This window comes from Sparus aurata, chromosome 18 (assembly GCF_900880675.1).
Source record: "Sparus aurata chromosome 18, fSpaAur1.1, whole genome shotgun sequence".
Taxonomy (NCBI): domain Eukaryota; kingdom Metazoa; phylum Chordata; class Actinopteri; order Spariformes; family Sparidae; genus Sparus; species Sparus aurata.
In genome coordinates, this window is record NC_044204.1 from 6,426,325 (window position 1) to 6,442,252 (window position 15,928).

At 40.4% G+C, this 15,928-nt stretch overlaps 1 long non-coding RNA gene across 1 annotated transcript; it reads left to right on the forward strand.

Moving 5' to 3' along the window:
- Positions 1 to 8,497: 8,497 nt before the first annotated feature.
- On the forward strand, positions 8,498 to 12,185 carry LOC115569226 (uncharacterized). Its single transcript, XR_003981524.1, has 2 exons — positions 8,498 to 8,580; positions 11,805 to 12,185. It is a non-coding gene; the product is annotated as an uncharacterized LOC115569226 (long non-coding RNA).
- Positions 12,186 to 15,928: the final 3,743 nt, after the last annotated feature.

Here is a 15,928-nt window from a genome sequence, read left to right on the forward strand (position 1 = left end):
ACCTATTTCCTGTCTGCGTTGTTTTGATGCACAGGCAGAGAGGTCAAATGGGTCACAGCGAGCGCCTTGAGGCTTCATTAGATTTGAATTGTGAGAAAAAGAAAAAACAGAATTGAGTGCAGGCTACTCATCATGAATTCTAATTTAGATGGGTGACGATCATTTTGAAAACATTTTCCATGCTGTCTGCCACACAAAATCATGTGCGGGTGAATTGGACCATAAATTGAACCAAATTAATTGTCTGAATTTAGGCTTTAGATTGTAACCAGCTGGAAGGAAACTAACGAGATGGATGCCGGTGGCTTTTATCTGTTGTAAACAAACACAACACACACAGAACACAAAATGGAGAATGCTAATGTAGTGTATTAGCTGTGTAGCACAATCCTGTTATTCAACCCTGTCCGTCAGACTGCTGCACAAAAGAGGCATGGTTTGTGGGCACTCATGACACAGGAGATCCTATTTCTTTCCAACAAACGGTGTGACATTATTCTGTTAGCTACTGAGCTAACTAGCTTGATGACTTAATTTAACTATTTTCCCAGCTGGCAATGTTAGCAAGGAGGGTTTTGCATGCTTTAGTGAGCTCCATGACCATGAGTTTGTGGGCTTTCCATGTTAATTTGCGATCATTTGTATATTTAACCTCAACTATGTGCATTGAAGCTGATATTCTGCCTTGTACAAATGTTTGGGTGTTATTATGAGAAGTTTTCTGCTGATTCCTTTTTTTTTTTGGAAAGGTAGGTGATATAGTAGTAATAGTAATAGTATAAACATGCTCAACAAATTAGACTTTTTGTGTCACGTTTTAAGTGTGAGTTGTGTTTATGGCTTTTTACTATTAGATTTGGGAAATGTATTATTTTCCAGTATTTAAAGAACATTTCCACTTATCAGGGACAGTTTGGACATTTTAGATTAGGAGATAAAACTACAAGGTTAGATTTAGACAATATACAATAGAGTGCTGTAGAGATGAGCAGTGCTCTGGTTCCCTACACAAAACAACATTTTTTTAATTGGATTTTGGATTATTGCCAAAAATAAGCCCTGTGTGGTAAACACAATTTTATGATCTTCGCAGATGAACACCACCACTGTGATTTTTGAAGGGCAAGTGAAATCGCCAGAAGTTCAACATTCAGCATCTTACTACACTAAAGTATAAGCTCTTAACTATAAACTGATCAGTCTACAAGTTGTAAAGTCAGAATTAGAAACGTTTGCACCAGACGTCAGCCTGTAAAGACGGACCAGTCAGCAGATGAGTCTCCGTTTTCAGCATGATGACGTTTAACGTCCCCAATAACTCACTTATCAGCAACCACTTCATTTCAGAATATAAACGCTTTATATTTCAAACTCTGGGTACTTACCCGCTTTGTGAAGATCTGTGGTTAGCCTGTGTTAACCATTGAACGTCAAGACAAGAGAAGTTACATCATGTACATAATGTAGCTTAATTGACGTACGTACGCATGATCCTCTAATTTTATCCAGAGACATTCACTGTTCATTCCCCTGAATGTAATATATTTCCATTTTAGCCATTGTGAGTGCCAACGGGTGCAAATGAATGGCTCTCAATTGACGTCAACCAGGCTGCCATTCTCTCTGCTGCCAATCTGCCAATTACAGTCCACTTCCTTCCCTCGTGTTGGCACTCCATACTCCACTCCAGCTTCCTGCATTTATCTCGAGTCAGTTCATGAAAAGAGAAGCTGCATTCTGCATGCAAAGAGAATCACACACACAAAAAAAACCTCCCCAGAGGCGGGTGCACCGCAGGGCGATGAGGCAAAGATAGCTCTCACAATGGTAAGGGAGCTGAGCGCTCCAGGGTGAATGCTAGGAGGACTGTGATAACGTGCATATAAACAACAAAAAAACGGTGCTAGAGAGAGCTCAGTCCGCTGGAACCCATCAGGGCCTGAGGAAACAATCTGTGTGATCTGCTGCATTTCTGGAGGAGTTCACTGACATTTCAGCTAATTAGGTACAAGTCAATTTTCTTTAAAGAACAGCTGTCGCTCGATCGGTACACTGAAAGAGGACAAGTTATTGAGCACCTTAAGCTCTTTGTGTACAGTGTAAGCAGCAGGTGTAGACATCAGGGAACGAGCCACGGGCAGATCAGGGGTTTGCTGAGGGTATTTTATTAATCACAGGTCAAGAAATTTGGCAGATATTTAGGCAGATATTTTTTTGATATGCATGTGGTGTCAAAATCAAAAGTAAAAGTAACAGACATCAAAATATTTTTACTAAATACCGTAACCTCAACCCTAACAGCAGCCTCTACGGACATCATGACAGGGTGGAGAGACAGAAGAGGACAGTGATGGAGGAAGAGTCATTTGATTAAAATGCGATAGATGCTGAGCCGGACTTGCTGATCAGGGGTGCAGATCCGATGTCAGGATTGGGGGGGACACAAAAGTGATATGGCTCACCATATCATTCAAAAAGTACTGCTCAGGGAATCATTCATTGTGCTTATCTTTCTTGTTTATTTGTCCTAAACAGCCAACAGGGCGTATCACTGCTTACTTAACTGCTATATTAGTAAATCATAATTTTAAGGGTCTCGGGCACGTCATGTCTACTCATGTTCTTATCTTTCACCTCCCTCCAACCCTCCCAGATCCCCAATTCTTCGCACCATCTTCCCTTTCTCCCAGTGTATGGGACTTCTTGATGCATGATTAATTGATATGGATGAATGTCAAAATATGAAGCCCTAACCAAGTTGTGTAAACTAACTGATCATGTTTATGTTTTTATGTTACAATGCCAGTTATGCTGATATACAGTTCTAAAAAAAAAACACAGTTCTAAGAGCACAATATGTAAAATGTAAGATGATGGAAGAAACTACCCATTCGTTTGCATTGTAGTGGAGGAGACCAGAGATGGAATGTGGAGTCAGAAATATATTTGTCAAACATTATTTGTTCCACCATTTCAATCATTTCTTTTTAGATGTGAATCTAAAATGTGAAGAATGTGAAGTCTGAAAATACATTTGTTCTATTTTGAATAATTTAGGGTATTTTTATTGAAGGGGGACAATTCATGTTTTCAGAAATTGCCCCCCCATCCCCCCCAGGATCTGCACCCATGTTGCTGATGAATTGTAAGTTATATGTGCGGTCTGTTGCACTTGCTTGATGTTTAGCTCTTAGCACAGTTGCTAACTTTGCTGGTTGTTTGTCATAAGCCAAGTCAGCCCAATTTGACAGAGGTTCAGCCGGTAGCAGGATGCAGTCGGGGTGTTTTTTCCTCTGGTTCATATTACATGTTGCTTGACGTGCGGTTTCTGCTTGTGTGCAACGCCTGCGCAAAAACACATGAGCACACATGTTTTAAGATATTAGATTTTTATGACGCGCAAAGTTTTAAAGCGAAACTCTCGGCAAAATGCAACCGAGGCTTTTTTTTGTGAATGTATATGAGTCAAACCTTCGTGTAAAAGCATATTTACGACGAAAGAGGCACTTTGCCGTATTTTCGTTTTCGGGTCAAACTCATTTTCAATGGGAGTGCTATGGGCACTTTTACATTAGCATCAAAATCTAAATTTTTAAAACACTGAGAAGGCTCGACACAACATGAAACTTTGCCCGTAGCATCACCAGGATCTCTACACATGAACACGAGCATTGAGAACATTGTTCGTGTACACAGAGTTTACTAAAAAGAAACTTTTTTAACTGCTCACATTTGTAGTTGTTTGTTCCACCCGCTGCCTTCCTACCAGCCAGAAGTATCGATCTCTGAGACATGCATCCCATGTCCAGAGTCTCTGCCCTCACTGCTCAGGGCTGGAGTCTGACCTGCAGCCCTTGGTTGCCTGCCAGCCCCCTCTCTCTCATTCTCTCTCTCATCCTCTCTCTCATCCTCTCTCTCATCCTATTTCCTGTCGTCTCTCTGAAATGTCCTATCAATAAAGCCATGAAAGGAAATAAAATGGTATTTACGACAGTTGTGTCGCACTCAGAATGACTGGGGGGCATCAAAACACACAAAATGCGAGATTCTACATAATGTTGCTTTAAGGAGAATTATTAAAATTGCCAAAACCTAAAATAAATAAAATATTTTGCCATACAATCATCATGATGAGGTGCTTTGGTTATAAATGTTTGGGATCAACTTTGAGCTCTTTGATTAAACACAGATGTGTGTTTTCAGGCTCCCTATCCCCTCGAGGACATGAGCCTGAGCCCAGTATGTCATATTGTAATCCATCATTCCCAAGAGCAGCACATGGACATTGTGCAATACCAAATATTTGAGTGAATAGGAGCAGCAGTAGTTTCCAGTCCCTGCTTAAAGCGTTCTGTCATAAAGTCCCACTCAAATGCTGTTTAGCTTCAACAAAGAGAACTGAAGAGCTGAAGAAGCCTCGTGGATGAGAGGTGAAACGTCTTCAAGAAACGTCCAGTTGCCTACGATACAGCGCTTAGTATGGAACACAAAGTGAAATGTAGAAGAGGCGAGGATGAGGACAATGATTGCAAATGCACGCACCACAAACTGAGGAAAAGACGCGTGAAATGTTTTATCTCAAGAGTCTTTAGGAGCCTTTTTTACCACGCACAGAGACAATGGAGCAAAAAAAGAGAAAGCCTGGAGGAGAATACAAGAAACCAGTGAAGCTCTGTGTAAGTTAAGAAATCAGTTTGAGTTGTCAAACACGACTCCACACACAGAGTGGGAGGGTGTTGATACAGTAAACATCTGCGCCGCCAGTCGGAGAACTTTTTCAACTAGCAAGTCCCAGCAAAGAAAAAGCCTCATTTGAGATGAAGTGGGATGAAATTTTGCTTTGAACTGCATCTGCGTCCACGGCTCATTGTGTCCTCTAAGAGATCAATGCTGCTGTTTTCTCAGGTCGGACTCAGTGTTTGCCATCACAGGTGATGGTTGCGTGGTTCGCAACTGTCCTCTGCCTCTTTGAGTTCCGTCATTTCGGTTTCCGCCTTTTGGTCATTTATGGACTAACAAAGACAGGAGCCACTTGTTTGGCTCTTTTGTCCCCCCCTACTCTTTATTCAGTCCGTCACATTGCAGAGAGGTTTTTAAGTTAATCTCCAGAGTCCGGTTGTGTTAAAATGCCTCCACGCTAGAATAAAGCTGTGGAACATCCATCTGCCTGAGTGTGCATCTCTGCATCTGTGTTCTCACTCTGATGACACTGTTGCACAAGAACAGTCAGACGCTCTTTTTTTCCACACAGGGAAGGTTTTTCGTTTAGTTTTACATATTTTTCTCACACTTGTTATCAGACATCCAACAGTAAGATTGATTGTGTAATGTGACTGCTGTCCACAGTGAATTATCACATGAATATACTAAATTTTTCTGAAAATAATTACATTTCTTTAATTACATCTTGTTGTGCTGCTACAAGGTGGCCAAAAAAGTTGTCAAAATGTTTATAAATTAAACATGAACACGGCATTTGAATCTTACCGCTGATTATTTAATTCATACTGAAGCTGCTTGAATCCAAGAAAACTCATGAAGCTGTACGTGACTCACTTGCCCTCTCCACCTGATTCCCGGCTAAATGGCAGAATTGAATGTACAACCATCGTGTCACGCATCTCTAATATAACTACCCGTGTCCTCCCCATAAGAGCAAACACAGTGGGTTTATTTGTAGAATGGGCAGTGCCAACACTCCTGCTGAAAGAGCTTTGCTCCACATATTAAGCTCCACAGGACCACACATTCAGCTCTCTGAGGTGCTTCGACTTGTTTTTGTTTTTTGAGAATCCCGACAGGCAGCTGCTTCATTTTCCTCAGCACCTGGGTGATTAAACAGCAGCTTAATGGAGTCTCAGGTGATTTTGATGAGAAGTTGAGCAGGGGCGGCTGAGCTGGGTTAGATGAACGCTTCTGTTACAGTCTCTTGTTCTACTTGGTGTGTGTGTGTGTGTGTGTGTGTGTGTGTGTGTGTGTGTGTGTGCGTGCTCCAAATCACAGGGAGAGTGAGGTTTCCCTGGTTTCCTCTCCACTTCAACTAAGATTGTTTGTAATCTCACTCACTAAATTGTGGTGTGGAGAAAATTGCTTTAACTGCTTTCCAAGGATGATGAATAACAAAAGGCTAGAGAAGGGAGAATATAGACCTCAGAGAGCTGCTCGATGCATTCGTGATTTTTCTGTATTTATTCATTTTTCGTTTGAAATTATTACATCCAACATGCAGCGCACACACTGTTTTGCTTCAGCACCACCATTCTTCACAAACACCCAGAACAACCAGCCTCCTCTGCTGGTGGTATCTCTGAGGGGAGGAGAGAGAATTAATCTCCCACTGTGGACATTTTTAATGGTTTTTTAAACCCGCGTAAAGACCAGCCTGATATCTCTGATTAACATCAGAACAGAGTTGCAAATAAAGTTCTGAGGGATGAAATCTGTCTGTATTGCAGTGGTGGACAGTAATGGAGTAAATTTACTTGAGTAGTGTACTTAAGTACATATCAAGAGGATTTGTACTTTACTTGAGTATTAGATTTCTTTGGTACTTATTACTCTTACTTGAATACATTTCCAAGACAAATATTTTTACTTTTACTCGAGTTAATTCTAGGAAGGCTGAAAGTACTCGTTACTTTCAGGGTCTGCTCTTTTTTTTTGTTTTTCTAAAATACATTGGACACAACTGGTTTTTGGTCAAAGAAGGAACTATCACAGTGCACCTCCCACGGGGATCTACGTAAGCGGAATACGTCCTCCCTCCCCATAAGGATACCACCAAAGTAGCCACGCTCTCGACTGCCTTTGTCAACACAAAACCGCGACAATGGCTGCATCAGATGTAGTTTTTTGTAAAGCAGTGATTCTCAACCAGTGGTCTGGGGACAACATTGGTCTTTGAGGGGGTTCCAGTTCCCAACTTAGCTAAATGATAGAGAGTTAGTTGGACGGTGCAGGTTCATTTGGTTACAGTTTTAATGATTGTTAATAAACATCTGCATCTGCAACATCTGCTGTCCTCCTGTGATCCCATTCATTTTATTTGTTATACAGGTGTTTCTGCAGGCTTTATATAATATTGTGGTCCTAAAAGCAAGCACATCAGTGCAGGTGGTTTCAAAGAGTTCATTCTCAGAAACAAGAGTTAAAAGGTACTTAAATTCATTTAGAAAAAATTATAGTAATTCATTGATGTGAAAAATAAGAAATTTACTCTTACTCTTACTTTTACTTAAAGTAAATTTAAAAGCATGTACTTTTGGGTACTTAAGTACCTTTTAAAGCAAGTACTTTTTTACTCTTACTCGAGTAACATGTCGATTGAGCTACTTTTACTTGTAACGGAGTAAATTTTGACCAGTAGTATTTGTACTCTTACTCAAGTACTAGGGTCGAGTACTCTGTCCATCTCTGAATGCTGGTTTAAAATGGAAAATTCTTGTCCATGTCCATGTCTAAACTGAACATGTATTTACCTTTTGTTGCTTAAACCAAACACAGACCCTCCATCCTTCTCTGAATTCCCCAGACGTTTCCTCCTTCACATTTGGTGTTTGGTGTTTATTCAGTAAGAGACACGTCGTGCAGACATGAAAGACACTCATGCTGGGAGTTACAAAAATATCTAATTGTGTCCATGTATGTTATGTTAGAGATTACATTTCTAACTATTCACAAAATTCTGTGATACTATGTTGGCCCGACACAGAGCTGAGTATTTTAAGTTTATAGCCACGCTTCGAGCTAACTGCTAACATCGCTGTGTAGCAGCTATAATGTGAACCATTCTTTCAACATCTGCTATGCGTGTATTTGCTGTCATCTGGCGATGGTGCAAGATTCAAAGTCTCTAGAGAAAATTTGGAGAAACAAGTTGTTTTTTTTAACAGGCTGAAAAACATACTACTGCTACTTTCTAAACTCTTCCTGTGGTTGGAAAAAATGATCCAAGCAGGGTGGTCAATCAGTCATGGTCTGTCAAACAAATGATCTGTGTCCTGGGTCATTTCTATTGTTGCCTGATCACTAGAGCAGAAGGCTTTCAGAGGGTGGAGCCTAATTGGTGTAAAGCAGAGGTGTGGAAGAGCAGGTCGATAAGGAGCTGTTAAGATCACACAGTCAATAGAGGAAGTAGAAAAGCTGATTCTTTGCATTGATGTCTTTCACTTCACCTGAAGAATCAGCCTGAAGGGGGATTATGGAGTTATCAGGGTGACTGAGTTCGTCTGTGGGAAACAGAAAGTCTCTCAACTCCCAAGAAACTGCTGGAGGAATGTGAAGATGTCTATATTTATGAGAACAATTCTGGTTTTATAAATCCTCTGGTCATTTTGTGCGGTATGTAATTAGCTAGTTGTGCACTATTCAGGGTTTGAAATGGAAATATTACCATGGGTGTTGGGGTGAAGAATACAGTGGGAACCGAAAGCAAACTACAGTTCCCATGATGCTCCACTAGCTCAGAGAACAGGCTGCTCATTACCATTGAAGTGAGAGCACCTTGAGCCACTGCATGCTTCTCAGCAGGGAGACAGAGGAGCAGGGTTCAGCTCTTGGTTCTGCTCAAAGACGCCACTGGTAACCAAGACTTTCATTTTGATATTTACACAGGATTGTTCTGCTGATAGTCCTTTATAGTGTAGTATAACTGATGAGATCAAGCAGCAGATCAGTTTGGGTTTTGTTTTGTGCAGCTATGTTGAACTGGAGAATGTTAATTGAGCACAAATGCTGCTGATGGAAGTTTACAAATTCTTCATTCACTTTTTAGGATAGAATTTTGATTCAATTTTGAAAGCCCACTGTAAAATATGTTCTAATCATATAAGATATGTAAAATGTTAATTTTAGTTTTTCAGTTTGAAGTTGGTTTGAAAATAATACTTATTAATACTATAATTTGTCCTTTGCTCTTTGAAGGTTTTCAATCTGATGACCAACCAACCAACTGCTGAAAAACAAATACAAATGAAAAATTGGATTAAGTTGTCCTGTGCCTTCTTTGAGGAATTAAGTACCAAGCCATTTTCAAGTTGGGCTGGAGTTGAACAAACCTTATAACTTGACCAAGGGCTTTTGAGAATGAGGGCCATATATTTACTTTTTTTGTCGTTTCATAGCAGCAGCCGAGATGAGCAGTTCCTAGTTATCTATATTAAACTTTTAACAGTACAAAATATTACATGGGCCACCATGTGTGGTGGTAAGTACCATTGCCTCACAGCAAGTAGGGTTGGGGTCAAGTGGAGTGTGCATGTTCTCCCTGTTCCCTCTGGGTAGTCTGGGTTCCCCCTACAGTCTGAAGACATGCAAGTGAGGTTAATTGGTCACTCTAAATGTCCCATAGGTGAATGGTTGTTTGTCTCTACACATTAGCCCTGTGATGAACTGGCTGGCTGGATGTTAGCTGGGATTGGCTGCAGCTCCCTGAGACCCTGCAAAACAGTTATTGATAATGATTGGACAATGTAACTTAGGTGTGTTTCCTGCCCCAGTGAACATGTTTGGACTGAAAAACACCACCTCTGTGCAGATGGAGGCTAGTTTGATGATGGGATTACAGCACAGAGGTGGTTTTCTCTCCTAGTTTAGAACCTGGCAACCCACAAGAGTTATCATTGGGAAGCTGCTAGTTATCAGTACATTTGTTAACAGTTACCTTAGCAGCAGTTAAAGCTAGCTGTCCAGAGTGCAGCAGGGGAAAAAGGGGAAATATATTCTCCATACTTGACCAGTTTCCCACCAAATCACTGAATAGTTATAACGTTTAATTTTTTGTACAGTAATCTGTTAAATCCAGTCTCTAGCAACACACACCTCTGCTGCAGTCCGTCCCTTTATACATCCATGGCAGCATCAGAAAATGTAAAAAATTGTATTTATTGGAGGAAAACTGAACATACGCCCCCAAGTGCAGGATGAGTCATCAACATTTGTAATGATTTTCCAGGTTATAAACTCTAAAACCCCATTAAAATACCTATAAAATGGCTTCTCTGCCACTAACAACATTCAAAGGCAGATAGAGATGGTAGTTATGAAGACATCAAAAGTAATAAAGTTATGTGTTTTAAATAGTTATTTCCAGGAGACATTTTTTCTGAGTATAACATAAGAACATAAATGTCTCTTAGTTCAAAATGTTTCTTCAGTTTTCAGGATTATCTCAGTATTTCATACTTTACAAGGATTAAGTACAGAAAATGGTTCTCTCTGAAGGAGGAAAACGAGCCTGATATCTTCAACGGTGCAGGAAAAAATAGAAGAGAGAAAGGACAATGAAGACCACCGGCAACACACTGAAATAAATGTTAACCTTCACATTTGAAAGAAGGTTTCCGGTACACATCTCCCCACCAGCTGAGAAAACATGGCTGTATGTACCAGATAAAAATAAGACTCTGAAATGAGGACATGTTGTTACTTGCTGCAGCTCCTGAAGGATTTGGGGTTAAGAGAGCCATTCCAGAAGACATAGATGGTTTAAAGGAACTGTGAAATTTGCGTGAATAAAAGTATCAGCACGTTTCTTCTGTCAGGGGCTCAAACAGACATCTGAGGAAAAAACGTCAGGAAAGAGAATGAAGTAACTTAGTTAACGCATCACTACTCGGCACACAAACCATTACAAAAATAGTACAGGAGGGCAAAGATGCTAACGACCAATCAAAAAGATTTAAAAACCAAACAAACGCACGTTTCAGTATGATTTAAACGTCTATTACAAGTACATGGCAAGGCACAGCTGATTTAAGTGAAGTAGCCCTTTTTTAAGCAGCTTCCTAAAGGTTTGCGGCGTACATGACGTGTTGACAGTTTACAAAACTAGGGCTGTAATATTGTGATATGTAAAATCTAACACCACGTTGTCACTGCGCTGCTATAGCACGCTGACAGCTGAGTGGTGAGCAGCGTTAACGAGCTCATTCAGACAAAAAATAAGCTTGTGTAAATCTCAGGAGGGACCGAGAGCGCAGAAACCTGCAGAGTGGCGAATTAAGAGGAGTACATGGGCAGGCCGGGTGCATGTGTGTGTTTGTGTGTCTCCTGTCTGTTCCCAGGAGCAATGATAGGCTAGAGGTTACTTGGGGACACACAGACCAGTGACAGAGAGTTTAAAGAGATAAATCCCACAACTCCCAGAATGAATAATGGCCCCCGTTCACAAAACACTGTTCGCCACAGAGGTTTCGTTACATCCGCAGCCAGAAATACTTCCACCGGCTGGACTCAATTTAAGTTGGCAGAGCTAAAGTGTTGCATGTTTCTGACAGATTTAAAATAAGATGCTTCTTTTTGGGGGTTGTAATTTGCGTTAAATGTATCGGTTTCCAACACAGAAAAGAGAAGAAAAAAAACATCATTATCTCCGCCCCCGGGCACAGATCTGATGCAAAAAATATCTGTAACTTCAAACGTCTACTGCTCAGGTAGTTTTAAGTTGAGTACTGACGATAGCTTTGGGTGCTGGGAATCCAAGAGTGTGAAAAAAAATAGGGAACATAGGCTCTGTCAAACTCTCTTATTGATCGGTTGCAACCTTCAGGGAACCACTTTTCTGCGTAAAGGTTAGCTTTGAAGAGCGACAAGCCTCTGCAGTAACTCCACCAGGCATAAAGCACCCATGTGCGGTATGAATGCATTCTGTGCTGGTCTCAGGGGAGGTTGTGATGTTTACACAGATTCACACCACAGTTTACCTCTTGTGAATGACTCTGTGATGCTGTTAATTGGTACAGCGATGAATCTGCCCTTCTTGCTTTGCTGATGCGTATGGGTTTTGTCTGCATGTATGCGTATAGGTCTGTGCCTGCGGGTCGGAGGTTGACAGCCGTTGCCATGGGGACGGTTAATACCAGGGCTTTGGGAGATGCTCCTTGGAGTGTCATTACTCCAGGTTCATGACTGTTGACACCATCTGTAGTCTTAAATCCAGCCGAGGAGGATCACAGTCTGCTCTGGAGTTGTTAAATCATCATCATCATCATCACACACACAGCTGTTCCTTTTGTATTTCCTGAAGCACAAGGTCTATATATCAAAGAAATGTGTCTTTCCTCATGCAGATTTTGTGCAAATCTTCTCGTCGTTTAACATTTGCTCTTGTTGTTAAAAATGAAGTCATCTGCAAATATTTCCTCAAGAACCAGAGGAATCACAATAAACGTAGCGGGTGGAAAATGTTTGAAAGTTTGAGTGGAATGAATTCAGATCAAACATGTTCAAAGCAGCACAGATGACATCCATCTTCTCACAGCACCGCTCTCCTGGAAACAAAGTTATGGCGTATTTTAATTACTGCAGAAGAACAGTTTTTGCACACGTCTCCTGGTTATTGCGCATATAATACATTGTGACGGCTCTGCGCGGATGTCCAGAGTTTCCAGAATTGTACAATTAACAAGGTTGCCTTCATATCTTGACCAGAGAGGAAAATATATGCGTTCTACAACATTAGCAACGTAGCTAAGACGGCACTGTTTAGCTCGTGGCGCCATATAGAGTGGTAAATAATACGCATTTTCCACTGTTGCATAAACACATGAAAATGATTTACAGCATGGAGTCTGGGATTCTTCTTCAGATTCCACACACAACCCGGTTTACTTCTCTTTCTGAGGTCCTGATTATGTACTTGTCGTGGATGAATGATGTTTGTTACATCTAAATGGAATAACGGCTCAGAAAAGTTGCACAGTGCAGATTTAAGCAACAACAAACCCCCCTGAGATTAGTGTTGGTGTAACAGTAAAGACATGCAGCTATCTGACAGCTGCATCACTGCTGAGCTCCAGTGAGCTGTTACATTTTTACAGACACCAAATAGCAAATATGAAACATTTGGAGTTGTGAATTGAATTGATAAAGAGTTGAAGTGTTAAAAACAGGTTTTATGGAGATGTGTTCTTCCATAATCTTATATAGGCTACTGAACAGCAATTGTCCAGTCAAGGCTTTAGCACCCATGGGAGATGTTTTTTTTTAATTGTTCTAAAAGCCAAAAACACCACAGCAGAAAAGTGGGGAAGGGATTCAGATGTGTGTTTATCTTCTTTAAATATTTATCTGGTCTAATAAAAGCTGTAAAAGCATGCCATGCCATGGTACATAGCACAGAGCTACACAGCATTTGGCAGTAGCGCTAGGTAGCTACATACAGTTACTACCTACAGAATAGTAACGTACTCTGTTCGGGACTAAAACTTACATTAAAAGTTGGTCCTGTAATCGAGCTACTTTGTCAGTGGAGGATCATTGCATTGCTAAAATTACAAATTAAACCCTCAAAGCTTAGCAAATGATAAGTTCTTTCTGAGCACCTCAGTGCTTAAATATATCAAAGTTAAGACTTCTTCTTCTCATATTTGAGATTCATGTCTTCTGATTTTGAGAACCTTAAGCTCTTAATTATTTATAATTATCACAAATTAAATCTTGATTTTTATACTTGTATCTAAAACTACTTCAAGCCTCTAAAAGCTGGAACAATTTCATACTAGAGAATACCTCAGAAGTTTTAGTTTGGCATCCCAAGGCGTCTTTTTCCTATGGAGCTGAAAGATATGTTTTTTTCTCTTGCTGCCTTTGATGAATTATTGACCTTTCCTTCCTCCTCCGCCTGTCTCTCAGCCCTGCACCACACAGAGCAGTAATAACCTGAAGCAACAATATTGCCAAACCTATAAAGGACCAGAACTGAAAGTAAATGAAAAGAAATAAATAAGACAAATGAAATTTTAAAAGACAGGACAGTAAAATTCCTGTAAGCCTGCAAGGGTTTTCATCTCTGACGTGTAATCTTCTCAGACTCTAAAGGCTCAATTTTGTGACTTACAATACAATTCCAGCCAACCGCTGTCATGTTACACTCACCGCAATATTCAGACTAATTGTGATTTAATGGTAGTGACCGAAGGGCTCCTGACTTTCATTGAGCTCACATACTAACTAGGTTAAATCCTGAACTGATCCACAGTAGCCAGGCTTACTGTAGATAGTTGGCTTTGATTTTTCAGTAGAGGCGAGAGGGGGACTGACAGGGAGGCTGCTGTCAAAACCAGCAGCTCTGAGGAGTTCACGCAGCACCGGGCTGTTCGCACTGTCATTCCACCCATGGCTGTCAAGACACATGAAGAGAGTTGGGCACTGGAGCACTGAAAAAAGCCATGACACAACCCGATCCCCCCACTAACCTCCTTCAAGCATCGAACCGCATCCAATGGGTCGCCCAGTACGAGGAAAATCGTGTTCATCCAAAGTGCTGGCTCAGACTTTCGCCGACGTGCTGTAACCCCACAGAGCTGTCAGCACGTTCAGATGATGTTGAGGGAGTTGTTTAAGGACAGCTGTTCCAATTAGGAGCTCCCTAAAAATATGGATTTGCACAGCACTTGCTGTACGTCGGCTCTGTATAGTTTTATATCTGTGCAAGACAACTCCAACACTGATGGTCCCAGGAGACATAGAAACATAAGGCATCAATAGCGTTGGATCACATGACCAACTTTGCTGATGAAAGTTAGGCAGAAATGCTTACAAATTAATTAATTTAAGGTTTTTTCCAAGTTATGTTAAGTGATGTTCACCATCATTGTTACTCACTCTCTGGTTCTCTCCTGGAGGTTACAGCGACCAAATGAACACACACCATCAATGTGAGTCAGATTGCACATTTCTCTGGGTTTAAAGCTGTTTAAATTCTTGGAAGTGTGGGATAATATAAGCACACAATTCAACACAACGTACAACACTGGGTATAATCAATTTTGGACATTTTAATGCAGAGTGGTGCATATTCTATCTTTAAGCAACAACAATTTTTCTTTTTTTTTTATTACACAGAAATGTGCCATTTGTTCTTAAACAGTAAAAATAAACAAGGTCAGAAAAGAAACAAGTACAGTGCAGAGTCAAAGATTTACACTTAAAATATGTCAGATATATATCATCTAAACTGAAGTACAGTGTTTAAAGAGAAGCGGATGGAATGTGCACATTTTGACAAAGAAAACATTAAAGTGTTAAAGTAGCTATAAATAGATCCATTTAGTTTGGTAATGTACAATATTTCCTGCGACATGAAGTGGAGAAGTAAGAATGTTGTTCTTTAGTTGAGTACTTTCATTTTACCTGAATATTGTACTTAAACTACAACTAGACGTGTTGTCTGCTTCAGCATGTCATTGTGAAGTAAATGTTGATTGTACAATGTGATGGATGTAGAATAATGAAACCACCTACGTATGTTTACACTGGTTTCCTATCAAGCTCACATATACCAAGGAAAAAAGGTAGGTTAACTGGCAATCCACTTTTATTGTAGACAAATAATTGACTAAATTCAAGTTTTGTCCTGTGTTGTTGCTGTTTGTGAATGAGGAAAAAGTTCCAGTTGTCTTTGCAACAGTGGCACCAATAATAATACCACCTGGAAACACTACGGGGGTAAAATTGGTTAAGTACATTATGTCAATAACACACTTTTTGTTAAGTATGGCTTCAAATACATGACTTCTACTTATAATGAAGGATTTTCACAACCTACCTCCTATTTCGTTTTCTGTAACCTTATATTTTTCTTGCAAACTTCTGGGTAGTTGCATCTTTAAGCTTCTAAAAAAGATTGGAAACCGCAGCATTACATCATCAAACACTTTTTTAGTACCTCCTCCTGATTAACTGCCATGAATTTGACACCTGCTGCCCCTGCTGGAGTAATAACAGCATACAATGAAGCGGCGAAACACCAGCGATGGTAAATGAGAGAACCACAGCCTCCACACCACAGACTTGGTTAATGAGTCAATAATATGGTTTCCCTTTTCTCATTTCACACATCTGAGCACTCCGCCCACACATACTGACTGAAATAGCTGCCATGTAATGGTCCTGAGAAAACAAACAACACGTTGCATCCTGTTGTCTT